This window comes from Staurois parvus, unplaced genomic scaffold (genome assembly GCF_062004578.1).
Source record: "Staurois parvus isolate SC_StPar_1 unplaced genomic scaffold, SC_StPar_1.0 ptg000030l, whole genome shotgun sequence".
NCBI classification, from domain to species: Eukaryota; Metazoa; Chordata; class Amphibia; order Anura; family Ranidae; genus Staurois; species Staurois parvus.
In genome coordinates this window covers 7,257,158-7,281,611 of record NW_028317826.1, presented here as the reverse complement: position 1 = coordinate 7,281,611, position 24,454 = coordinate 7,257,158, and the positions used below count along the sequence as shown (strand labels likewise).

The window sequence follows — 24,454 nt, the reverse complement described above, 5'->3', positions numbered from 1 at the left end:
AAAATCCCCAGAGGTTCTTGCTAATACCTGCCGCAGCATTCCTAGTCCCTGCTACACCCAAAAACCAGGGTTGTTCTGAACGGGAAAATCTCCAACTTCTCGTGGTAGTGACCAGGGGTGGACTGACCATTTGGAAACTCGGGCACTGCCCGAGGGCCAGGGGTCAGTAGGGGGCCCCATGAGATGCCCCTGTTACCTTTTTCATAGGCTTTTTTGAGTTTGGGCAAGGGCACAGGGGCCCCATGATCCCCTATTGCCCGGGGTCCCCATGAGTTGTCAGTCCGCCCCTGGTAGTGACTGAGCTTGCCTACTTTCAGCAGCCCTCCACATTCCTATTGGGCGATTACTGTTCTGTGCTGCTTCACTAACCAAAAGGGTAAGTGAATAAAATAATGTGCTAGGCGGGAGAGGACAGGCAAGCTCCATCATTAACAGGAGAAGCTGAAGTTTTACCAGTTTAGAATGGCTTGGCATTTGGGGTGTAGCAGGGACAAGGAGGACCATTGTAGTTAAATGCAGGTACCTCTGATTACTTGTACTCAATACCTGGGGGGTACCTTAAAGGGTAAGTTGACTTAAAAAGTGAACTAACTTCACTTATCCTGGCAAACCCTTCGAACCCTACTGCACATAGTGACCATGATGTCCTGCGCTGTCAGGAAAGCGTTCTGTACACCATACACTGCAATATACAGTGAGTATCCATCATAATTATTGCAACCGCTCATTTGTCAGTGTAGTCATATTACTGTGATGACCAATGAAAAGCACATCTGAGGTTTCTTTTTATGGTAAGGTGTTTCAGAAGAAAGAAGCACTTCTCACTGGTCAACACCAGTCGCGCTGACCAATGAACACTGGCCATTGTTAGCATTATGATGGACACTCACCTCGGGGCCGTGTATTGCAGTGTACAGTGTACAGACTGCTACAATGACAACACAGAGCATCATGCCACTACAGCAGAGACCGGAGGGGTGGCCTGGATATTTGGATTTAGTTAACTTTTTCATTTGTAAGTACAATCTGAATTTGCCTTTTATCTGTTTTTTAAATCGAGTCATTTTAAGTCTTTATCCCTGATTAGTCCACAGGCAAACACCAATACGTATTTCAACTTTCTATTTTAAGAAACTTTTATATTTCACGTACTCCTTTGCACTATAAAAAAATAAATATGATTTCATATGATATTACAAGAAATTTCCTCCATTAGTCACAGCAAATAGAAGTAAAACCCTCACAATGACCACCACAAAACATGAGTTAGACTCTGATTTCATAGCATGCGATTCCACATCAGTGCATGTATGAAGAGTAATAAGGGTGTTAGTCAATCCCCAGGAGGGGACAAGCTGCTGGTTTCTTTTGAAGTATCTTTACAGCACCTACAAACTTTTCTGCGGGTCATTTTGTTTAGTGCATTGAAAAATATTAGGTGATTCAGATTTAAATGATTATTCTGTACAGTTAATAAGGGTCAGTTCCCCCAAAACTATTATTCATGCTTTGGTAGATGCTGGAGAGTTCAAGCAGCTGATGGTATTTTTCGAGGACTCTGTCAGTAAGATCTCGGCTCTGAGTTTCTGGGTCTGCACACCTACCATGACCATTATCACAGTCCCACTCTCCCTGCTCAATCCTTTATTTGTTACACAGTATATTTTGGAGGCTGTAACAGCTGGAGCTAGAAAGGTGGGCAGGAACACCCAAAAATGCCAGGATAACTAGGACATTTTCAGGGAGATCTAACTGCTGGAGCATCCAAGATAATTAAAGCTGGTCATAGATGGCCCACTCTACAGACCCCAATGCCAGGGATTTGTAAAAGAGGCCCTTGTCCTTATCAACATGGGGACAAGTTGCTGTGCCAGGGACCCCATTCCTGGAAAAATACCCTTCCCATGCTAAGAACATGCTTGAATAAGCCCCATGCTAACCTGCATCGTCTGATAAGGACTGCTCAGATCTTACATGGGGATCCTTTGTCAGGGGTGCCTACACTGTTTTTTTTTTTTTTGCTTTTTTCCATGGCTTTCCCTTTAAAATTCATACCAGACCCTGATCCTGAATAAAGCACACTCAGTTAATTTTTGTTTAACCACCAGATCCCCTCATCAACACAAAGAATGTTGATGCAGGGATCTTTCCTTCTGCTCTTTTTGTATTCTGACTCCCCCCTTCCCTTGCCAGAATACACAGATCAGAGCTTGCAGCAATTGGCTGCAAGCTCTGATCACATGCTAGTTTTCCAGCATGACCGTTAGACAGAAGATGGCCTTTAGACCAGCTTTTTTTGAACAGACAGCAGTACACATGGACTGAAAATCAGCTGATTTTTTTGTCCATATACCCTGTTTTATGGTCTGGTATAGATGTTGCATAGGATCCCCAAGCCACATTGTTTACAAAGAGGCAATAATTTTTCTTTTTTAAACATTAGTTTTGCTGTAGTACATTCTACAGTTGCACCACCTCACATGCTGATTTAAGGCATCCTCAAGCATTGTTTTAAAAAGAATTGTGCATTTTTATTTCAACTAGTTTTTATTGAAATTTTCAGAATCATAAACAAGGTAACAACATGTATAAACATTGTAATACAAGGTTCACAATAACAAGTGTACAATCCATGAGTTGAATGAGGAGGTGGTAGGTCCTCACCATGCGGCCGGGGACCTGTTGGTCATAATCATGCTTACATGAGAGGTATGCTCGCGTTCCCTGAACCTTGTGGAAGTACTTAACACAATTGGAACTGGGTAGGGGTGGAAAGAAAGGGGTTAGGAAGAATATGGGGGGGGGGGAGGGAGGGGGCACCAATAAGCTACGGATATAAGATCCAATATGAGTTGGGATTAGTAATCAGGTGAGTGAGCAATTGGGATGTTTTAACCATCGGGACCAATGAAATATGAATTTTTGATAAGTGGAATTTCGGAGAGCCGTTCTTCGTTCCATCTCACATTGTAGATTGAGATCCACAAGGAGACGGGACAATAGGGGAGGTGACGTAGACCGCCATAATTTAGTAATATTTATCTTTGCTGCTGCCAGGATATGTACTATAATAGTGCGTGAGCGTATGGGGAATGTTTCTATCGTTAAGTGAAGGAGGGCTAGATTAGGATTTGGGGTCATTGGTGAATCTATAATTGAAGAAATTATTTGGAATACTTTATTCCAATATGATTTAATGGATTTGCACGACCATAGGAAGTGGAAAAGTGAGCCAGTTTCGCCACACTGTCTCCAACAGGCTTGTGATTGTTGTGAGTAGTATACAGATAATTTAGCAGGGGTCAAGTAGCATTGGTGGAGAATTTTCAGGTATGATTCCCAATGTGAGCTACACTTGGAGGCTTTGTATGTGATAGTAAACGCTGCTTTCCAGGATTGTGAGGATATTGGGAGAGGTAAATTGCTCTCCCAGTTAGTCAGGGAGGACGTTTGGGTTATGAATTGCGCTTCAATTAGCAAAGTATAGAACGTGGATATCCCCTTCTTTGGATAGATAGTTCTATGTAGGAAATGGTGGGCAGTGGCGGGAAAGTCTATTTCAAGTGGTATGTTTGTTTTATGTAGCAAGTGTGTTATTCGCATAAAGGTGAATCGCTCTTTATCAGGTAGATGGAATCTCTCTTGGAGAGTCTGAAAGGAGACTGGTTTTTGAAGATTGTAGAGATCTTGGATATGATATATGCCGCTCGCTTGCCAAGATGTCAAGTTCAAGTGGGGAGAAAAAAAATGTAGGGATGACAATGGGGTAGGGATTCGTAAGTTAGTTTTTTGGGAGTGCGTGTAGGTCAAAAAATCACGTCAAACCATCATAGAGGCCTGGATACATGGATGTGTGTGTAGGGGTCTAGTTCGATCTACTTGAGGTGTGAAAAGTAGGTCTCTTAATGTGCCTGGCAAGTGTAGGGAGGTTTCCATGATCGTCCAGGTTTTGTCTGGAGTAGGGTGCCACCAGTAGAAGAGTTGGTCTAGTAAGACCGCTTGGTAATAGGATTTTAGATGCGGAAGACCGGCTCCCCCTCTGGAGGGCGGGCGGATCAGGAGATTTGTAGTACACCTCGGCCGTTTGGAAAGCCATATAAAGTTATTCAGAATTTTCTGAAGTGAGGAAAAGAAGGAGGATGGTATAGGAATGGGCAGCACACGAAAGATATATAATATTTTAGGTAATATGCACATTTTGACAGTTGCTATTCTGCCTAGCATTGATAGAGAAGCCGTACGTAGGTTTCTAAGCTCTTGTGGGATTGTATCTAGTAGCGGTTTAAAATTTGCCGCGTAGAGTTGATTAGTGTTGGCAGACAGTTTAATCCCCAGGTAGGGAATATTATGTTTTTCCCATTTAAAAGAGAATCGTTTGGTAAGCAGGTTTTGGAGTGGAGCAGGAGTGTACAGGTTTAAGATAGATGACTTGGGTTCGTTGAGTTTATAGTATGAAACGTCCTCGTATTTTTGTAAGTGAGTGCGTATCGAGGTAAGTGATTTATAGGGGTTTGTGATCATTAGAATAATGTCGTCCGCAAATAGACTGATTTTGTGTTCATGTTTAAGAAATTTGATTCCTGAGAAACCGGGGTCATTTCTGAGATTGGATGCCAGAGGTTCAATGAGTAAAGCAAAAATTATGGGGGAAAGAGGGCATCCCTGTCTAGTACCATTGGAGATTTGGAACGGTTGCGAGAGCGTGCCGTTGGTGAGAACTCTAGCGGAGGGTTTGGAATATAGGGATAAAATTGCAGACAACATCCAATCCGTAATTCCAAATTTTTGGAGGGTAAGCGTCATGAATTGCCAGTGAATGCGGTCAAATGCTTTTTCTGCGTCAAGTGATAGGAGGAGTGAGGGTTGATTATCAGTTTCAAGGTGGTGTAATAGTGATATGATTCGTCGAGTCGCGTCAGGGGCCTGTCTGCCTGGTATGAATCCTACTTGGTCAGAGTGGATTAGGGTGGGAAGATATGGAAGCAGTCGTTGAGCTATTATCTTGGCATATATTTTTAGATCCGTGTTAAGCAGAGAAATTGGTCTATAGTTTTGAACTAATTGGGAATCTTTACCTGGTTTCGGGATCGTAGTAATTATTGATTGTAGCATATCAGAGGGAAATTCTCCTTTAGAGGCAACAAAATTATAAAGAGCCGAGAGGTGTGGTTTTAGGTGGGGTGCAAACGTCTTATAGTATTCATTGGTAAAACCGTCATTACCTGGTGATTTGTTCAAGGGGAGCTTGTTTATGGTTTTCTCAATCTCAGTAGGCGAAATCGGCACAGATAGGGAAGCTAATTGGGAAAGCGTGAGAGAAGGGAGATTGGTATGTTGTAGAAAATTTTCAATCGTCTGGGTTGTTGGTTGGGTCGTGTTTGGATCGTCTTTTATGTTGTATAGGGCTTGGTAGTAACACGCGAACGCATTAGCTATGTCTTGTGGGTTGGTTAGTGGGGTATGTGAGGATGGATGTTGAATCGTGTGAATTTTGTTTTTGAGACGTTTTTGTCTGATGATTTTGGTAAGGAGAGAGTTTGATTTATTGCCTAGCGCATAAAATTGGGATTTGGTTTTTTGTAGGTTCATGTCATAAGTGTGAAGTAGGATAGTGCGTAGTGCATTTCTATCTCGGTTTAAGGCTGCGGTCGTAGTGGGGTTCGGATTTTGTTTGTTAATGTCTTCGTTTTTGCGTATAGAAGTGAGGAGTTGGTCAATTTGTTGTGAGCGTTGTTTTTTGATGCGAGAATTTAGTTGGATGAGGATACCTCTCATATAAGCTTTATATGTTAACCAAAGCGTGGCGATAGAGATATCTGGGGTGCTGTTGGTTTCAAAAAGAGGTGATGAGCATCTAATACAAATTTTTGGTTTTCCGGGAGTTTCAAAAGGGTAGGATTCAGTCTCCAAATAGGTGGGATCGCTGACCGTTGGGTATCGTCTAAGGATATGCTAATCGGAGCATGGTCGGACCAAGTTATAGTACCAATGTTGGATGATGATACGTGTTGTAAGGTCCATTTATCAGTTGCAAACATGTCAATTCTAGAATATGAGAGATATGGGGGTGAGAAATAGGTGTTGTCTCTCTCCGAGCCATGTTGGCATCTCCAGATGTCGTATAGGTCATGGTCATGTAATAGGCGATTGAGGTCAAGGTTGATGGGTTTCTTGGTAGAAGAAGAGTCTAGAAGTGAGTTACTAAGAGCATTAAAGTCTCCGCCAATAATAAGTCTACCTCGTTTGTTTCGGGAAATGAGGTTGAAGAGCTTGCGGTGAAATCTTATTTGTTTGTTATTTGGTCCATAAATGTTCACCAAGGTGTAAGAGATTTCGTTAATTTCGCATATCAAAATGAGGTATCGCCCCTGTGGATCGATTATGGTGGAGGTAGATTGGAAAGAGAGAGCGTCATTAACAGCAATAATAACTCCATTCTTCTTTTTGACATTATTTGCCATAAATTGTTGAGAGAAGCGGGGAAGATATAGTTTAGGGGTCTTGTCCGTGGCGAAGTGGGATTCTTGTATAAAAAGTATGTCAGCTTGAGATCTCCGGATTTCTCTTGATAGCATCGACCTTTTGAATGGGGAGTTGAGGCCTCGTACGTTAAGAGATGTAATAGTAATCATTGATACATGGATTCACGGAGTATATATATAGTTGGAGTGTTCTTAGGCCGTATTCGGGGTCAGGAGATCTAGATCTAGTGTCCGAAAGATATAGCTGGTGGTGCCATGGTGAGGGGCAGGTGGGAAGGGAAGGAACAACAGTAAAAAAACTCTTGCATATAATGCAAGTAACCAAAGTAGCTAGGAACGCTACTGCAAAAAAGGGGGAGTCAGACAGGTTTTGACCTCCAGAAGGGTCAAACCTATAGAAATTTTTGAAGATGAGAGTCATTGGATACAGGCCGATCGCCAGTAAAAGGAGTGTTCAAAAGGAGCCTCCGAGGAAAAATTTAAACATGTATATTGCGGCTTATGCCGCTAGGCCCGTCAGGTTGCTTCCATGTTTTGAACGGAGCCAGGGTTATTCTTCTGTGGATCTGCAGGAAATATGCCCCAGGCCTTAAGAAAGTCCAAGCCAGCCTCCAAATTTTTAATGGTATACACCTTTCCTTGGTGTCGTACTATTAGTTTTGTTGGAAAGCCCCATTGGTAGGCGATATTGTGGTTTCTGAGTGCTTTGGTAATTGATATGAGTGTCTTTCTATTAGAAAGTGTGGCCTTGGATAGATCAGCATAGAGACGCAGATTCGCATGAGAGGGTGGAAGTGGAGGTGGATTTCTAGTGGCCAGCATAATTCTCTCTTTAATATGGTAGAAATGTAAGCAGACAAGCACATCCCTAGGGATGGATGCTGACAGGAATGGAGGTTTTGGAAGTCGATGTGCACGGTCGATCGTGGCCTCAACTTCAGAGAGTGTTGGGATTAAAAGCTTGAGGAAGTGTTGCAGATATGGCAATAACGCGTCGGTAGTCACGGTTTCTGGAATCCCTCTGAATTTGATATTATTACGGCGTGATCTGTCCTCCATGTCAGCTAATTTTAAGTTGATTTGTTCTATGTCCGATAGGTGATCTGTATGAGCATCAATCAGATCATTATGCGCTTCTATGATGTCTGCTATATTGGTCTCAATGTGGCGGATTCTGCGTTCCTGTCTTTGTACCAAAGCAGTAATTTGGGTCAATGGCGCAGATATATCATTATGCAAGGTCTGGCGCAATGATGTTAGCATGTTTTTCATGCAGATTTCGGTCAGTGGTTGGTCAGACGCTGGAAATGTGTCTATATCAGGCAGGGAGGTATGTGGTGGCTGAGGTGGAAAATTTAGGGCCCGGTGGGTGTCATCAGAGTCACTCTCTAGCCGCGGCCGTGATCTTGCTGGGCTACAGGTCGTGGGTGACAGTGGAGGAGACAACTCACCAGGGTCCCCCGGGTAAAGCTGGTGTTGTAGCCTGGGATCCACGCTCTGGGACCTGTAGTCCTCCTCCTGCTCATTGCTGCCTTACCGCATGTTTGAATGGCGGCCGCCATCTTGGTTTCCCGGCATGACGGCCGGGAAAAAGTTTGTCAGTTTCCCTGGCTGCCCCGGACTCTTTTTCCTCCGGGGCATGTCTAGTGGGCTGCGGGCACACTCCGTTAGCTGCCGTGTGCTGTCAGAATTCCCTGGGGTCTGAGTGAGCCGCTTCATTGCTGGCGGGTGGACGGAGCGGGAGCTATCTCGCGTCCATCCTCGAGCCGGCCGCGCATGCGCCCCCAGAATTGTGCATTTTTAATGTTATCCTGTGAGACTTTAAAAAAAACCTGCTCCCCACCAAAAGATATTTATGAAAAAAATGCTTGGAATCAGTACATATCCTCCATGACAGTGCCCAACTATCCATGCCCTTTTTTTAAAAAAAGCTTGCATATTGGCCTGAAAAAGGCTAGAAAAAAAATTCAAGATTTGGCTCCCATAAACTTCATTGGGGTTCACATGCAGGTTCAGATTGCAGAGTTTTTTCAGGAAACACACAGTGAACCTACCTTCACTCATCACAATACTTTTTATATATTTATTATTAAATATCTACATGACAAATACACTCCACTAGTAAACACATTTTATTTTATTGAAACAGACTTGCCCTCTGCATTGCAAAATTGCTACATTTAGATAACTAAAAGAGATGCATGGCCAAAGCTCTTTTGGTCATACTTCTCTTGTGGGTCACAGGAGTGCACCCAGAATCAGCCAGTGGCAATCTATGGCCAATATTGTTGGCTTCCACCTAGAGGTCTGATCAGCAGCTGGCTCAGCCTCTCAGCATGCTTGTCAGGACCTGGATCTGAGCTCGGGACCTCTGCTGTGTCTGGCATTAACTCTTCTTGCTGAGCCACCTAAGATACTGCATAGCTCCTTATCTGATCCCTTAGACAATCTTGCCTTGTACCGTGTTTATGGTGAATCTTGAACTCTTTGCTCCTGCTATGAACTTCCTATTTCAGCCATGCTTTTGCACTTCCTGTTTGCTAGATTATTTAGCTCTCTCCAGCCAATGTCTCACTCTTGTTGCTCCTGCTGCCATCCATATCTTCGCTACCACTTGTTACCGACCTTTGGTTTGTTCCTCAACTTCACTTCTGCTTGATTCCAACCTGCAACCACTTGTTACCGACCTTTGGCCTGTTCCTTGACTATGCTTCTGCTTAATCCCAACCTGCAACCACTTGTTACAGACTTTTGGCTTGCATACAGACTACACTTCTACTTGATCCCACCTTGTTATATCTGCACTGGACCCCGGCTTGCTCACCTCCTGGGAAGGCGATTCTGAGGACCGTGACTTGGTGCTAACACACAGCAAAACCCATCTCCGCCATCAGGAGCTCTGGTGAATACAGGTTAGTGCTCAGATCACGTGCCTCGGGTGAGCACGCATCATCCACCAAGGTGACCTGGCCATGTGCTTATCCTGCTGGTCAGTGGGTGTCTTTCTACTGCTGTAGCCACTGGTCTCCGAGCCTGACCCCTGACTGTGACAGCACCAATGAGAGCCTGAGCCAGCTGCACCAGTGAGTGCTGGAGGGGCAGAGCAGAGAGCGGTGACAGTAACCTCTCTCTGCACAGAGTGGACCTAGAGCCCTGAGTGATCAGTAGTTATGTGATTGCTCAGTTTTTCAGCTTGGTGCCAGTGAGGGACAGCTGAAGCAGCACACTGATTCTGCAGCCATATAGGTGTGCTTGTTTTTTTTTTGTTTGTTTGTTTCTCCTTTAACAGGTCTATTTATCAGTTTTTTTCAACCAAAAAATCATTGAATCCTGGGTGAATAACATTGACAAATAGACCCCTACATTTTTTGTAACAGTATTTCTCAAACGTTTTGTAATTTAAGTAGTATCTTTGACATACAGGTAATATTCTGTGGGGTCTCTTTATCAATGTTTTACCCAAGATTTAATCGTTTACCCAACATTTACACCAACATTTACAACATTTTTCTAACCAAATTTTAAGTAGAAATATATGAATCTTGTGTGAAAATTGTTTAAATCTTAGGTAAACAAATTGATCCATATACCCCTGTAACCTGTCACAAAGGCTCTATTGTTTTATATCTTGGTCATACTCAAGCAATCCAATGTAATTTTGCCAACTTTTCATTTGATATATACAGTATTATTCAGTTTACTGTAAGTTTCTTTTATAGATTTTTTCCTAGTATTGAACTGAATACAATAATTAAGTCCCTTATGACAGAATGATTCAGGACCTCAAATCAACACAGGTAAAGATCAGAAGAGAATAAAGTCTGACCTTACCGGGAATACAAAGCACAGTATTCCTCAAGTTATGATTACCCGCTCGTGATTCTAAGGATCAGTGCATTTTTGATTAAAGACTGCACAAGCCAAACACAGCTCACTATAGAGAATTATAGAATTTAAAAGAAATAATTATTAATTCCTTATGGATTATGCATTCCATTGCAACATCTTTCATAACAATCCAACAATTTAATTTCTATAAAAGACCCATTGAGTGTCTTCAATCATAATTTTACAGTAATTTGAAAAAGTAACTGAAGTGTACAAAAATGTATAAACATATTCAATAATATTCGATTTTCATATGAAAAGAAAACATTGGTAATCTGAAGTGTAGGAGAAAAAAGAAAAATAGTAAATTTTCTGGCTTCAGCCTAGGGGCCTTATTTGGTTTAACTCTTTTTATCAAGTGATATTTTGGAGAAGAGGCAAAGAAATTCAATATATACTTGGTATCTGTTTTACCAGCTAAAAGCTTTGTATTTCTGTCCATCCAATTTTGAGATTTACACAGCTCTGTCCTGTAGTACAACACTGTCGGCAATGGTGTAAACCTGATCTTTTTCTGCTACCGTTTCACTTTTACATACAGGTCCCTGTCACAAACGTGTGCAACATTGACTGACGCAGTCCGCCATTTTGTTAAGAGTATCCATTTTTCTCCCCTCACTCTCTGAGAGGAGACATTTGGCCAGTGTGTGTGTGCTGGTTGTGGGTCACTGGTAGGCCAAGGCAGCAGGGAACCCCAGAGCCATAAAACATCTCTGAGCTAGGTGCCTAGCTGTCTGAGTGGAGCTGTGCCATATCACACCTCGTATAAGATAAGGCAAGCTTTCCCCGGAGTTCAAAGAACATTCCAAGGAAACACGACCAGATAACCTTTTGTTAAAATCCATTTTTCCCCTATGTCTCATATCTTGGAATATGAGGGACTTACATAAAAAGGGACATATCGTCAGTTGGACGATGAGCAGGCAAACAGTTTGAGTGTCTTGGACACACAGGAAAGCAGAAAAATAGATCTTGCGAACCATTCAGTGTACACTTTCATAATTCATATCTCATCAATCCTCAGACTTGTCTGCATAATAATCTACCCGCGGGTGGAATGTCACTTGCACATAGGAAAAGTTATGAGCCCAAATATGAACTACACGAGATTTTGGCTCTAGTTTAGGTCGACACCTAGACCTCCACGCCAACACGGGGTGTTGGTCCGTGGCGTCAGAGACGCCCCCTGCTGGGGAACTACAAATTGGGCTGTCAGGTCTAAGAGAGGAAGTTGAAGAATTTCCCATTGACCATCGTAACATAGGGAGATCAAAACACCCTTCTGCTCTGAAACTTGGATCTGCTAACCCAGGACATTGGCAAGTACTTTAACCCTTTCACCTCTCTCTGATATCTCTTTGCTGTGCTATGGTTCTTTGTATATTTATATATATATCTTAGTTACATCCTTTTTCTGTAAATATTTTTATTGCACCCGTTTGACCTTTTAGTAATAAATCTTTCTTTCTGAAAGTGTTGAAATGTTTCTATAGCTCTGTATTGCAATTTACGAATCCCTGCCTCTAAAGAGAAAGCTACTGTTTGCTTAACCCTCTGTATAACAGGCCTGTGTTATGACCATTTTATACAGACGATTATCTCAATCATTATAGTGTTATAGCTGATAATGCTGAGTTTCCTCTTTCTCTGTACAAAAAGGAGGTGGTGGCAGTGTGAAGGGTTAATTGTGTAATTAACTGACCCAGTAACAATCTCCCAGGCTGCCAGTACATCGATTGTGGCCCATTAGCTGGAAAATCGTTGTGCAGGGTGCAGCTGGGTGTGGCATTGTTACGCACGTCACATCGCGGTTTTAGATCGGCTAGTCCTTCGGTCACGAGTTTGGGTGAGAAGGTCTGGGGTCTGACGCCGCGATCGTGACAGTTCCCTTCCCATCCCAACCCTGTGATGGGACAGTGAAAGGAGGAGTAGCATACTGATGAACTCATCTCTCTTTCTTTCTCCTCTTCTCTTCAGCATGCTCCTTGCAGAAGTTTTTAGTTAGGCCATGCACTCACAGTATTTTCTCAGTGTTCTGAGATGAGTGACATTGAGCATCTTTCAACCCATGAAAACTGGGGCATCTTATGGGGGGCAAATCCTGGATACTAGGATTTGCCCCCCATAAGATGCCCTATCTTATGGATACTATGGGGGGGCAAATCCTGATTGAAGGTGAGTATTGTGGCCAGAGCTGCCAGTATGCTGAACCTATAGCTCTGCAATCAGCAAAGCTCACGTTTCTGACTGGAGAGCTCTACCTCTGACTCAGCAGTAGGATTGACCTCTAAAGTGAGATCATTGCTTGCACACAGAGAAAAAGGGTCCTTTTCTGCACATGCTGGCAGGGGAAAGTCTTTTCTTCTCACTCTGTGTCTGCTTTCTGAAGAGAACAAACTGTAAGACTGCCCATTTTTTGTTATATGCATCTGAATTGTATTTAAAGATTAGCTTTAGTAATTTTTTTTGGAATATGTGTGTGTGGTGGTGGTGGTGGAGGGGGCTACAGCACCAAACACATGAGTGACATGCAATGGTGTGTATCCCGTTTCCTCCAAGCTGCTGCTTCATATACAAATCCTTCCTTCATGTTGCGAGATATTTTCAAGAGTGGCAATCTTCTGGTGCTGTATGGGGTCAAGTCATTCAAGTCATTGACTGTGTGTATGTAAATTTCTGCTTAAGCTTTTGAGGTTTGTAAACATCAGGCTTTACAAAAAGAAAGCAAATGAGAACCATAATAAATAAAGATGGTATGTATAAAAAAATTGGCATATTCTTTATTTTAATTGTATACCGTACTGGCAAAGAATATTTAGCAATTTATTTTGTAGCAACTTGCGTGATTTTCAGTCCTAATAAAGTTAACATTATGCTTATTACAAATGGGAAAATGAGACTTTAATATTTTGTTTAATTGTATTATATCAATCTCACATCCTAATAAAAGTGAAAAAAAAAATCATTTTATGAGATATTCCTCTACAAAATAACATAATCTTGTAGCTAAAATTTGAACCATCCCATTACTAAGTGGAGTAAAAATTCAATAAAGAAAAATCCCTAAAACCCCAGTGGCAATGTTTTAGAAAAACTTAATTTAAATGCTGAGTCAATCTACATCATTGGCTGTAATAAAAATAAACATCTCTACAGCTGATGTGATATAAGTCGTATCAATGACGTCTCTTTCCATTCTCATAGGTACTGAAAATTGATCTATATGATAACATTGACATAACACGTCACAGGGTGCACACTTTACTAATAAAAATAATAATGTATTAAAGGTGTGAGATACAGTAACTCATAAATGTTTTCATAAGGTTATAGTAGTGCATAAATGAGTGATACCAAAAGCGCTAGATATTCCCTTAACACATCATTTAACAGATAATCTCTTACACCTATGCAGGAATTGGTTATAGAAAGTAAATAAAGACTACTACTCTATATGGTGTGCATTTAAAATGTTATAATATATATATGTGTATATATATATATATATATATATATATATATATGTATATATATGAGCACACTTTATTGCCAAAAGTATTGGGATGCCTGCCTTTACATGTACATGAACTTTAATGGCATCCCAGTCTTAGTCCGTAGGGTTCAATATTGAGTTGGCCCACTCTTTGCAGCTATAACAGCTTCAACTCTTCTGGGAAGGTTTAGGAGTATCTATGGGAATGTTTGACCATTCTTCCAGGAGGGCATTTGTGAGGTCAGGCACTGACATTGGATGAGAAGGCCTGGCTTGTAGTCTCCATTTTAATGCATCCCAAAGGTGTTCTATTGGGTTGAGGTCAGGACTCTGTGTAGACCAGTCAAGTTCCTCCACCCCAAACTCGCTCATCCATGTCTTTATGGACCTTGATTTGTGCACTGGTGTGCAGTCATGTTGGAACAGGAAGGGGCCATCCCCAAACTATTCCAACAAAGTTGGGAACATGAAATTGTTCAAAATGTCTTGGTATACCGACGCCTTAAGAGTTCCCTTCACTGGAACTAAGGGGCCAAACCCAACCCCTGAAAAACAACTATACTTTACACTTAGCACAATGCAGTCAGGCAAGTACCATTCTCCTGGCAACCGCCAAACTGAGACACATCCATCGGATTGCCAGAGAAGAGTGATTCGTCACTCCAAAGAAAACATCTCCATTGCTGTAGAGTCCAGTGGCAGCGTGCTTTGCACTTGGTGATGTAAAGCTTGGAAGGAGCTGCTCTCTATGCACTGTTGTTGTGCTAATCTGAAGACCACACAAAGTTTGGAAGTCTTTAGCTATTAACTCTGCAGACAGTTGGCAACTTCTGTGCACTATGAGCTTCAGCATGTGCACAGCACGCAGCACAGCTGTGATTTTAAAACTGTGTTGGAGTTCCCTCCTTTTTTGCTATTTCATTGTAGATTCTATTCACACTGACAATACATTTGTTGTATATATATATATTATATTATATATATATATATATATATATATAGAGAGAGAGAGAGAGAGAGAAAGAGAGACAAATAAAGGTATGTCACAGAAACTTATATAGTTTTCACGATAGAAAAACAGGGAGCTCTGATGAGAAAACATAGACCACCCCCATAGTCTCCAGCATACTCCTCATGCTATTTTTACTATTTAAACTATTGCTTAGGAACACTGACCATTAGAGATGAGCGAATCGAACCTGGCGAAGTGGAATTCGTTTCGAATATCAGGAAAAATTCGATTCGCATCGAATCCGAATTTTAGCAAACTTCGGGTGCACGAATAGAATTTTTCCCGATCAGCCGGCAAAAGTGTCACTGCAGAGAGCTCCGCTATTTCTGACAGTTCTGACAGTTCATTTACAGCGGTTGAAACATTGTATCTATTTGTTTCCATTTAGGATACAGATGTTTTTATTCGGAAATAAATAGATACAATGTTTCAACCGCTGTAAATGTGAAGGAACTGTCAGAGAACTGTCAGAAATAGCGGAGCTCTCTGCAGATACACTTTTTGCTGTACTGGAATACTTCTTCTTTTCATTCTTCTTCTTCTTTTCATTCTTCTTCTTCTTCTTCTTCTTTTCATTCTTCTTTTCATTCTTCTTCTTCTTCTTTTCATTCTTCTTTTCATTCTTCTTCTTCTTCTTTTAATTCTTCTTCTTCTTTTCATTCTTCTTTTCATCCTTCTTCTTCTTCTTTTCATTCTTCTTCTTCTTCTTTTCATTCTTCTTCTTCTTTTCATTCTTCTTCTTCTTTTCATTCTTCTTTTCATTCTTCTTCTTCTTCTTTTCATTCTTCTTCTTCTTCTTTTCATCCTTCTTTTCATTCTTCTTCTTCTTCTTTTCATTCTTCTTTTCATTCTTCTTCTTCTTCTTTTCATTCTTCTTCTTCTTCTTTTCATTCTTCTTTTCATTCTTCTTCTTCTTCTTTTCATTCTTCTTCTTCTTCTTCTTCTTTTCATTCTTCTTTTCATTCTTCTTCTTCTTCTTTTCATTCTTCTTTTCATTCTTCTCATTCTTCTTTTCATTCTTCTTTTCATTCTTCTTCTCATTCTTCTTTTCATTCTTCTTCTTCTTTTCATTCTTCTTCTTCTTTTCATTCTTCTTCTTCTTCTTTTCATTCTTCTTTTCATTCTTCTTCTTCTTCTTTTCATTCTTCTTCTTCTTCTTTTCATTCTTCTTTTCATTCTTCTTCTTCTTCTTCTTTTCATTCTTCTTCTTCTTCTTTTCATTCTTCTTTTCATTCTTCTTCTTCTTCTTTTCATTCTTCTTCTTCTTTTCATTCTTCTTTTCATTCTTCTTCTTCTTCTTTTCATTCTTCTTTTCATTCTTCTTCTTCTTCTTTTCATTCTTCTTCTTCTTTTCATTCTTCTTCTTCTTCTTTTCATTCTTCTTTTCATTCTTCTTCTTCTTCTTTTCATTATTCTTCTTCTTCTTTTCATTCTTCTTTTCATTCTTCTTCTTCTTCTTTTCATTCTTCTTCTTTTCATTCTTCTTTTCATTCTTCTCATTCTTCTTTTCATTCTTCTTTTCATTCTTCTTCTCATTCTTCTTTTCATTCTTCTTCTTTTCATTCTTCTTCTTTTCATTCTTCTTTTCATTCTTCTCATTCTTCTTTTCATTCTTCTTCTCATTCTTCTTTTCATTCTTCTTCTTCTTCTTTTCATTCTTCTTCTTCTTCTTTTCATTCTTCTTTTCATTCTTCTTCTTCTTTTCATTCTTCTTCTTTTCATTCTTCTTTTCATTCTTCTTCTTCTTCTTCTTCTTCGTCGTGCCCCGTGACTGCCCAAATGAGTGAAGTGTGCAGTGATTCTAAGATCGACGGCACTCATCTGCATGTCATACTGACTGACAGTATTATTTCTCTTCCCCAGCAGACTCCAAGGGCATTTAAATTAAAGGTACAGTGTTCTGCACTAATATAAAGGCTCTCTGAAGCCTAGAAACCCTTTTAATAAGTTAAATTCGCGGCGAATAAATTCGCATCGAATCGAATTTCTCCCGCAAATTCGGCGAATCAGCCGAATCGAATTTTTGAATAATTCGCTCATCTCTACTGACCATCATAATGATGGGCTAATAGGAAAGTATTGGGGGGGGGGGGGTCAGAGCTTGGATACTGGTTGGTTTCCATCAGGAAGGCAAAATCTCTGTTGGATATTTTTCAAATGTAATGCTAAAGGAAATTACTATCCACATTGTGACCAGCTGTGATTTTGTAAAACTGTCAAAAATGTAAATATTTTTTACTTTCAACCCTGGGAGCAGCACTTTGTAGTTATGACTTCTCGGAATACTCATCTCTTGTCCCTTGTGGTTGGCTTGCTACTTTTTCTAAAGGTCCACACAGAGCTTAAGGTATAATTTCAAGAATGACATTACCTGCATGGCTGAAGGTTTAATTCAGCAAGCTTTTTATTTTTAGTAAGTTACCATCATTATATATTGCACTTCTGAGGCTAGACTTTTAACTACGTGTAGTCAGGTGTAGTTTGGCCTCTCTACATAGGTGGCGCTGTTCAGCGACCACCATGCAGAGAGAGCGGAGAAAAAGAGGAACCCATGTTGCTCTGTAGGTGTCATCAGGAGAGCAGCAGGCCAATTGGACTATTGTCCTGGATGACCTCTGCAACCATTTTTGATGTGCGCACTGCACTGTACCCCTTTATTGTCAAAATAATTTTTATTGATTTTTCACAGCACTGACCCCTTTGGTTGGTGCACATTTTGCAAAGTGTTCAAGTCAGGGACAGAGACCCTGCTGATTAGGGAAAGATTGTCTAGTGTAGGGGCTGGTTCCAGTGGAGGAGGGACAAAGTAGGCACTGTCACTGTGTCTCAAGCAGGATCCCTTCCTCATTCAGGTGCTTCATTACTGGTCTGACTTCCAGCTGCCTCCTCTGCTGTTGGGTATCAACAGTGTGTACAGATATCTTCTGCCCAGCTCCTTGAAATTGTTGTTGGGCCAGTGCTGCCATGTATGCAGATTTTGTTCTACCTCCTCAGTTTCTTCATGTTAATATAATGTGCTGCATCAACCAGTCTCCACATCAGTTCTCCTCTCTGCAGGCATCAGTTGCTACATCCCTTCTAACATATGCAATTAAAAGAAACTACAAAAAATAGCAGTCGGGGCAATAGATAGCTGGGTCAAATTCAGATCAGGGCTGAGAGGCTCTGTAGATTAGTTTCTTGATACCTCCCCCTGCTGTAGAATCTTTTATAAGTTTATAGAAGCAGTGGGTGGGGGTGAGAAGGGGCTGGTCTGTATACTCAAGGGACTCTGGCCAATCCCTGAGCAAGAGGCTTGGTATGGGATCAAAGCAGCCCTTAAGTGTGACTGAGCCTACTCAGCAGCAGGAGAGTTCAGATGGAAGATGTGAGGAAAGTTGAGATTCAGGAGCTTGGGAGGGGGCCCATTGGGAAGTGGTCCACCTACAGGCAGGCAGCTGGAAAGGAGGATCACTTAGCCTCACCAGCCCCCAGAGTGAGGACCACCTATAGAGCCAGGAAAGGAGCCAGCCCAGCAGAAGGCCTGAAGGCAGCCACCTACCTAATGCAGCTCACAGGACAGAGACTGAGAGGGTAGTCCTGCACCCGCTGCGGCAGTTAAGGGGAAGAGAGCATTCTGGGACACCTGTCTGGCTCCTTACTCGGGACCGTTTCATTTTAAGGTGGCAAGCATTGGATCCCCTTGGTCAGGGATTCCCTCATGTAGCTGGATAAGAAGAGGATTATCTGGGGTTTTAGGTGGTACACCAGAAGAGGCTGGAGAGCTCTCCAAGAAGAGTTTCTACTGTGTAAAGGCTTGTACATAGTTGCTAAGGAGTTTGTCCTCAGTTCACTGTTCCTTGGGCATCCAATAACCCCTTACCCTATCCAAGTTAAAATACCCCTAAAAAAAAAACAAGCTCAAGGGCTGTTTATTTTCTCCTGCATGCAAGCTGGAATGAAAGTCTGAAGAAAATGAGTATTGCCTGGCTGTGCAGATCTATAGGACCCAAATCTCTAGTGCTACATTTATAAGTTCAACATAAAACCAAAGATGGTCCAGCATCTGTCAGGAAACACATAATAATCCGATACCCAAGAATAAAGGTGAAATATGGTTCCGAAGTAAATCTTTACACCACACATATTTGCCAGAATAAACGATGTTGGGATCATGTGAATTCCACTCAATTATAAGAACAATAAAGGGATCCAATACAAACTTTTCTGAAGCCCATGACTGATGGTAAGTGTACATGCGAGGAGGAAGGCAATCCATCAATTTGAAAAAGGATAACATGCTCAGCAGTTAATTTCCTATACTCAAAATCAGGGGTATCCAAACTTTTCCGAATGAGGGCCACATTGTTTATTTGACAAATATTTGTGGGCTGACAATAATCGTTTTTTTAAATAAATTATTTAAATATAAGGGGTTTTATTTGTAATTAACATGATATGAAACATATATAAACTTGAGCCCATCTGAGAGCCCATCAGACTTGCCTTACATTGGAGTTTGCATCTAACTTCCCCTTACATGAGAGTTTCCATCAGAATATCCTTGCATCAGGGTTCCCAATAAAGCTTCCCTGATGCAGGCCATAGACAGTTCGTTTATCGGCCGATTTTTCGGCCGAAAAACTAAACATCGGCCGTTCCGTTGCCACCAATGATTGCGAAAATTGGCCGTTTTTCGCAAATTTTCCAGCATGACCGATAAAAGAAATGAGGAGGAACCTCGAAAATCAGCCGATGACATTGCCCCACTAACGGTGCGAAAATTGGCCGATTATTCTTTCAAGCGCAAAATTGGCCAATAAACGAGCCATCTATAGCCTGCATTACATCAGAGTCCCCTTCAGAGGTCCCTCTTACATTGGCCAGCCAGATAAAATCTTGAATTGGGCCATAGTTTGGAGATCCCTGTTCAAGATTACAAAAAGGAAACTATACACAACTACTGACAACATAATTGTTTCTTTGCACGTGAACAGAGCTTTACCTAAATCACTAAACTAAGTGAACATTCCCTCTGCAGACCCAAAACTCTCTAAATTAATAAATCTGCCCCATTGACTTTTTTAGTTTTAGCATCTCTAATAATGAATATGCAAACCCAATTGCTAAACTCTCAAGATAGTGATTTCACTTGTAATTTCCAATGTTTTTAAATCTGCAGTTTTCATTAAAACAATACCTGGTGATCCTGCCAATGAAGGTTCAGACACTTCCTATTATAAGGTGATAACTGCCTTCCAAGAATGCTCCTGTGTTGTCACTCTCTCACATGTTGACAGAATGTGGTCGAAAGTAACTAGGGGAGATCAGCAGCACTGAGATGCCAGAAAAAGGTAAAAAATAGGATGAACAAAGGCATAGGTGTATCACTTCTCAGCCTTTTGGCTAAGATCAAGTGTAGTGTCTGTTCTTATCAGTGTCCAGCAGGGGTGCTCCACGGTCATTCTAGCTTTGCGGGGATGACTGGTTGTATAGTACCCCTGCTGGTATGATGGGGGTCCTGATGGTTAATACGGGGGGAACAGAAACCGTGGTGCCCATAGAGAGTTGGGGCTCGGGAGTAATTCCCCTTTGGAACGCCAGAGGGGCCCAGTACCTCCTGATTTGAGCGGATCTACCTCGGTCTGGCCAGGGGCCGGGAGGGCAGAAAGTCCGCAAACCAGTGCCCCCTGAGTGGTCGCCTCAGGGGTGCTCTTAGTATCACTTGGGCGTGGGACCCCAACGTGAGAAACGGCACATGGTCACTGTGTTTAAACACTTTTTCTGCACAGCACCCTCGGGACCAGGCCTTTTGGCTAAGTTCGGCGCAATTTTTGCTACAGGCCTCAGGGCCTGGTCTGTGCACATTTGGCATGACCACTTTTTTATTTTTTTTTTATTTATTTATTATTTCTCCCACGTTTTGTCACTTTCACTCTTATGTGTGTGTTTTATTTCCTCACAGGATGGAGAGTGTGGGTCCTCGGGCCTGCCCTGAAGTCTAGGGGGAGGATGTGTGGCCTTTTGGTTCCTTCCTCCCCTGTCCCTAGGGGGTTTTCTCTTCGGGAGAACCCCCTGGCCAAGTACTGAGTGGCTGGCATCGGCTGGCCACAAGGAACGGTGGTCCGCCAGGCCTTTTGGCCAGGAGGACCAAATGGGAACCTTGTCCCTATCAGGAGCTTCGTGCCCCGGGGGATCAGGGTAGAGGTCCGTCCCCTTAGGGGGAAGGACAAAGCACACCCCTAAGTGCACTTTTTTGTGTGGTGTTTCGCACTTGCACGCTTTTTTGTGATTCACTTACGGGTTTTTCGTTTTTCGCACGTTTGCGGACTTAAAAAAAAAAAATAAATAGGTGTGCACGCCTCTTTTGTGGCATAAAAGGGAGATCTTTCCCATCTCCCCGCACACAGAGTGATGATACTAATGTGCACTGGGTAATTAGGGTGTGCCTAGACACACCCAGCACATCCTGTGCGCACGTTTATGAACAAAGTTTAAATAGTATTTAATGCTAAGAATGGCAATGGTTTATAACACACAGTGGTTGATTTACTAAAACTGGAGAGTGCAAAAACTGGTGCACCTGTGCATAGAAACCATTCAGCTTCCAGTTTTTATTTTCAAGCTGAAGTTAGAAGCTGATTGGTTTCTATGCACAGCTGCACCAGTTTTTGCACTCTCCAGTTTTGGTAAATCAACCCCACAGTGTTTAGCAAACAAAATGTCATCTACTTTAACTACACTTTTTTTTAATACTCATACATTTGTTTATGAAGCTGTACTCACCAAAGAATCCATAACAACTGTTTTTACTCAGTAAATCTCTCACACCATGTAGCCATTAACCATGCTTTTTAAGTATTCATAAAAGTGTCATTTTTGTTTAGCCCCCAATAAATTTCCAGATCCTTTAAAATATGACCTAAAAAAAATCACAGAGGACTTTTCATGCACAGAGCGTCTTATACGGTGAAGGTCATAAACTTGTAGAAGTGAAGTGTCACGTTCCGTTTACCATCTGTGCAGGGCAAGTGATGTTCTCTGTCCATCTCTTCATACTCTGATCCCAACATACTGAACTCTACAGAGTATTCCACAGTGACACGGGTGTGATCCGCTATAAAAAATAAAAATGTTTACCACTTAGGACACATAAAATGTAACACAGTATTTTTTACAATTTCTTGTTATCTTTAATAGGGTTGTGGTACTATAGGAATATATGTGAATTTAAGTAGCTTAAATCTGAAATTAAATCTGTGAAAAAAAAATACACGCCTCTGTTGCAGGGGCGGTGATAAAAAGAGGCATTTGAACCATGGTTTTACCACCTCTGGCTGCCCACTTAAAACCCAATATACAGCCAGAGGGCACTGTTCAGATGCTGCGGCCATTATGCTGTGCACTGAGGTCCCAGAAAATGTAATGCGGCATGCCGAGCTGGTAATCGCCTGTCAAACTCAACTGCTCAGGTCAGTGGAGCCACACCACAACTGAGTCCCTGGCCATTGCAGCACACCTGTCCTGTCGAAAATTGCTTTACGGCAAAGAAAAAAATAACAGGTATTCAAGGGGCTCAAGATTACCTCCTGAACACCTGACAGCAGCCACTTAGCCACACTCCTTCAGTCTAGGTTCACACTTGTGCGGTGCGGACACCTCCTATAATTTGCACAGGAATCGCATCGCATTCCTGTGCAAATCACATGCAATGTCTGTGCAGTGCAATCTGAGCCATACATTTTGTATACCTCAAATCACATCTGCTCCAAAAAGGTACAGGATCCTTGTTTTTTCCTGCACCTGATTCCCATCGCATAGGTATTCATACCCATGCAATGCAAATTCTGGCAATCGCACTGCATTTTGTGATCTGTTTCGGGGTGTCTTTAATTTAACACTGACACCCGCACCAGATCGCGTGGACACCATGCGATTGCAATGCAGTGCTGGAAACGCACAAGATTTGCTGTGTTTCCTGCACCGTATCAGTGTGAACCAGGGCTCATGGATTGCTTTTGAAGGATTTTACAAATGTGAAAGTAGCCTTGGTCTAGTTATTATTATTATTATATAGTATTTATATAGCGCCAAAGGGTTTGCTCAAGCCTAACACTAACTATTCTTCAGAATATTCCCTCCCCGCTCTCCTTACCTATTCTGCCTACCCTGCAGAAAAAAGATCTGTATACTTACTGTTTTTTCTCCACTCAGGTCCAGTCTCGTGATTCTGCAGCTCCAGCTCCCCTGTGTTAGGGAGTACTCAACAACAGCCGGGAATTTCATCACCCATAGGCTCCCTTAGCCCAGCTGTTGTCAGCTCTCCCTTCTCTCCCCTGCAGCAGATGCTCACTGATTCAGGGGAGCTGGAGCTGCAGAATCACATGACCAGAGCAGAGCAGACTTAAAATAAAGTAAGTATACAGATCTTTTTTTGCACAGGGTATGCAGGATAGCTGAGATGAGGAGGAAGGGAACACTTTCAAGAATAGTTAGTGTTAAGTCTGGTACACTTGGTAAGTTTTTTTTGTTCAGCGGGTCGAACAAAAAAAACTGAGGAGCTTGTGAGGAGCTCACTGTACTAACTATGAATCAAAAAGCTCCTATACAGTCACAAAACACTACTTCCTCCCTAGGAAGTGAATAAACTATTATTTGTACTTTTTGTGATGAACTTCCCAATACGCCCAATCTATCTCAAAAATTCAATAAACCCACATATTCCAAAAGGTGATGATCCAATCTAAACAAAAATAATAATAAACCCCCCCTCCAATATATAATCCAAAATCATCAAATATAGCAATCAAAATAATAAAATAACATAAGAAAAATAAAAATATATATAAGTGTCCAAATCTCCAAAAATAATAATAATAATAATAATAATAATAATAATAAGTGTCCCAATCTCCAAAAAGATATATAATAGATAAATAAATGTCCAAAAATTCCAAAAAAAGTTCTTTATGTGTTCAGTGAAGCAAAACGATTCTCCAAAAATGCCTTGTTATCCTCAAAATAAAAGAAAAATATCATAGTGTAATATCCTCAAACAAAGACATATATATATGCTTCACACTGTGCAAAACTCAAATCACATCAAAAATAGTGGAAAATCAATAAATCAAAATAAACGTGAGAAATCGTGATCACTCCAATCTCAGGTGAATAGTGATACTAGGTACCAATATCCTTAGTACTCCAGCCAAAGTAGATGCTAAATACCATTACCCTCTTATGATATATTCAGGCATATACTGTTAGATAGGAAAGGCATTTCTCCATCACTCTTATCCCGGGGTATTCCTCATATGGACAAAGAGAAGGCTCAATCAGGCAGATTACATAAAAAGATATAAATTTTATTCCACACTTACATGTAAAAACACGTTATCCAGCTCTCTGTACTGCACATTTCAATCTCTGGTTGAAAAAACGATTGTTTCCAACCGACAAAATGGCCGCGGCGACACTTCCGGTTAGCGTGCGTGCGTGATGACGTCACTCCCCTAACGTGTTTCGTCACTTCCGGACTTCATCTGAAGGGATACAGACGTCTCATTGGTCTCTCCTTATAATCCACTGTCTTATAATGGG

The 24,454-nt window shown here is 41.4% G+C and overlaps 1 pseudogene; it reads left to right on the top strand.

The window, feature by feature from the left end:
• Nucleotides 1-20,240: 20,240 nt before the first annotated feature.
• Nucleotides 20,241-20,402, top strand: LOC149470862 (U2 spliceosomal RNA; annotated as a pseudogene).
• The last annotated feature ends 4,052 nt before the right edge of the window (nucleotides 20,403-24,454 follow it).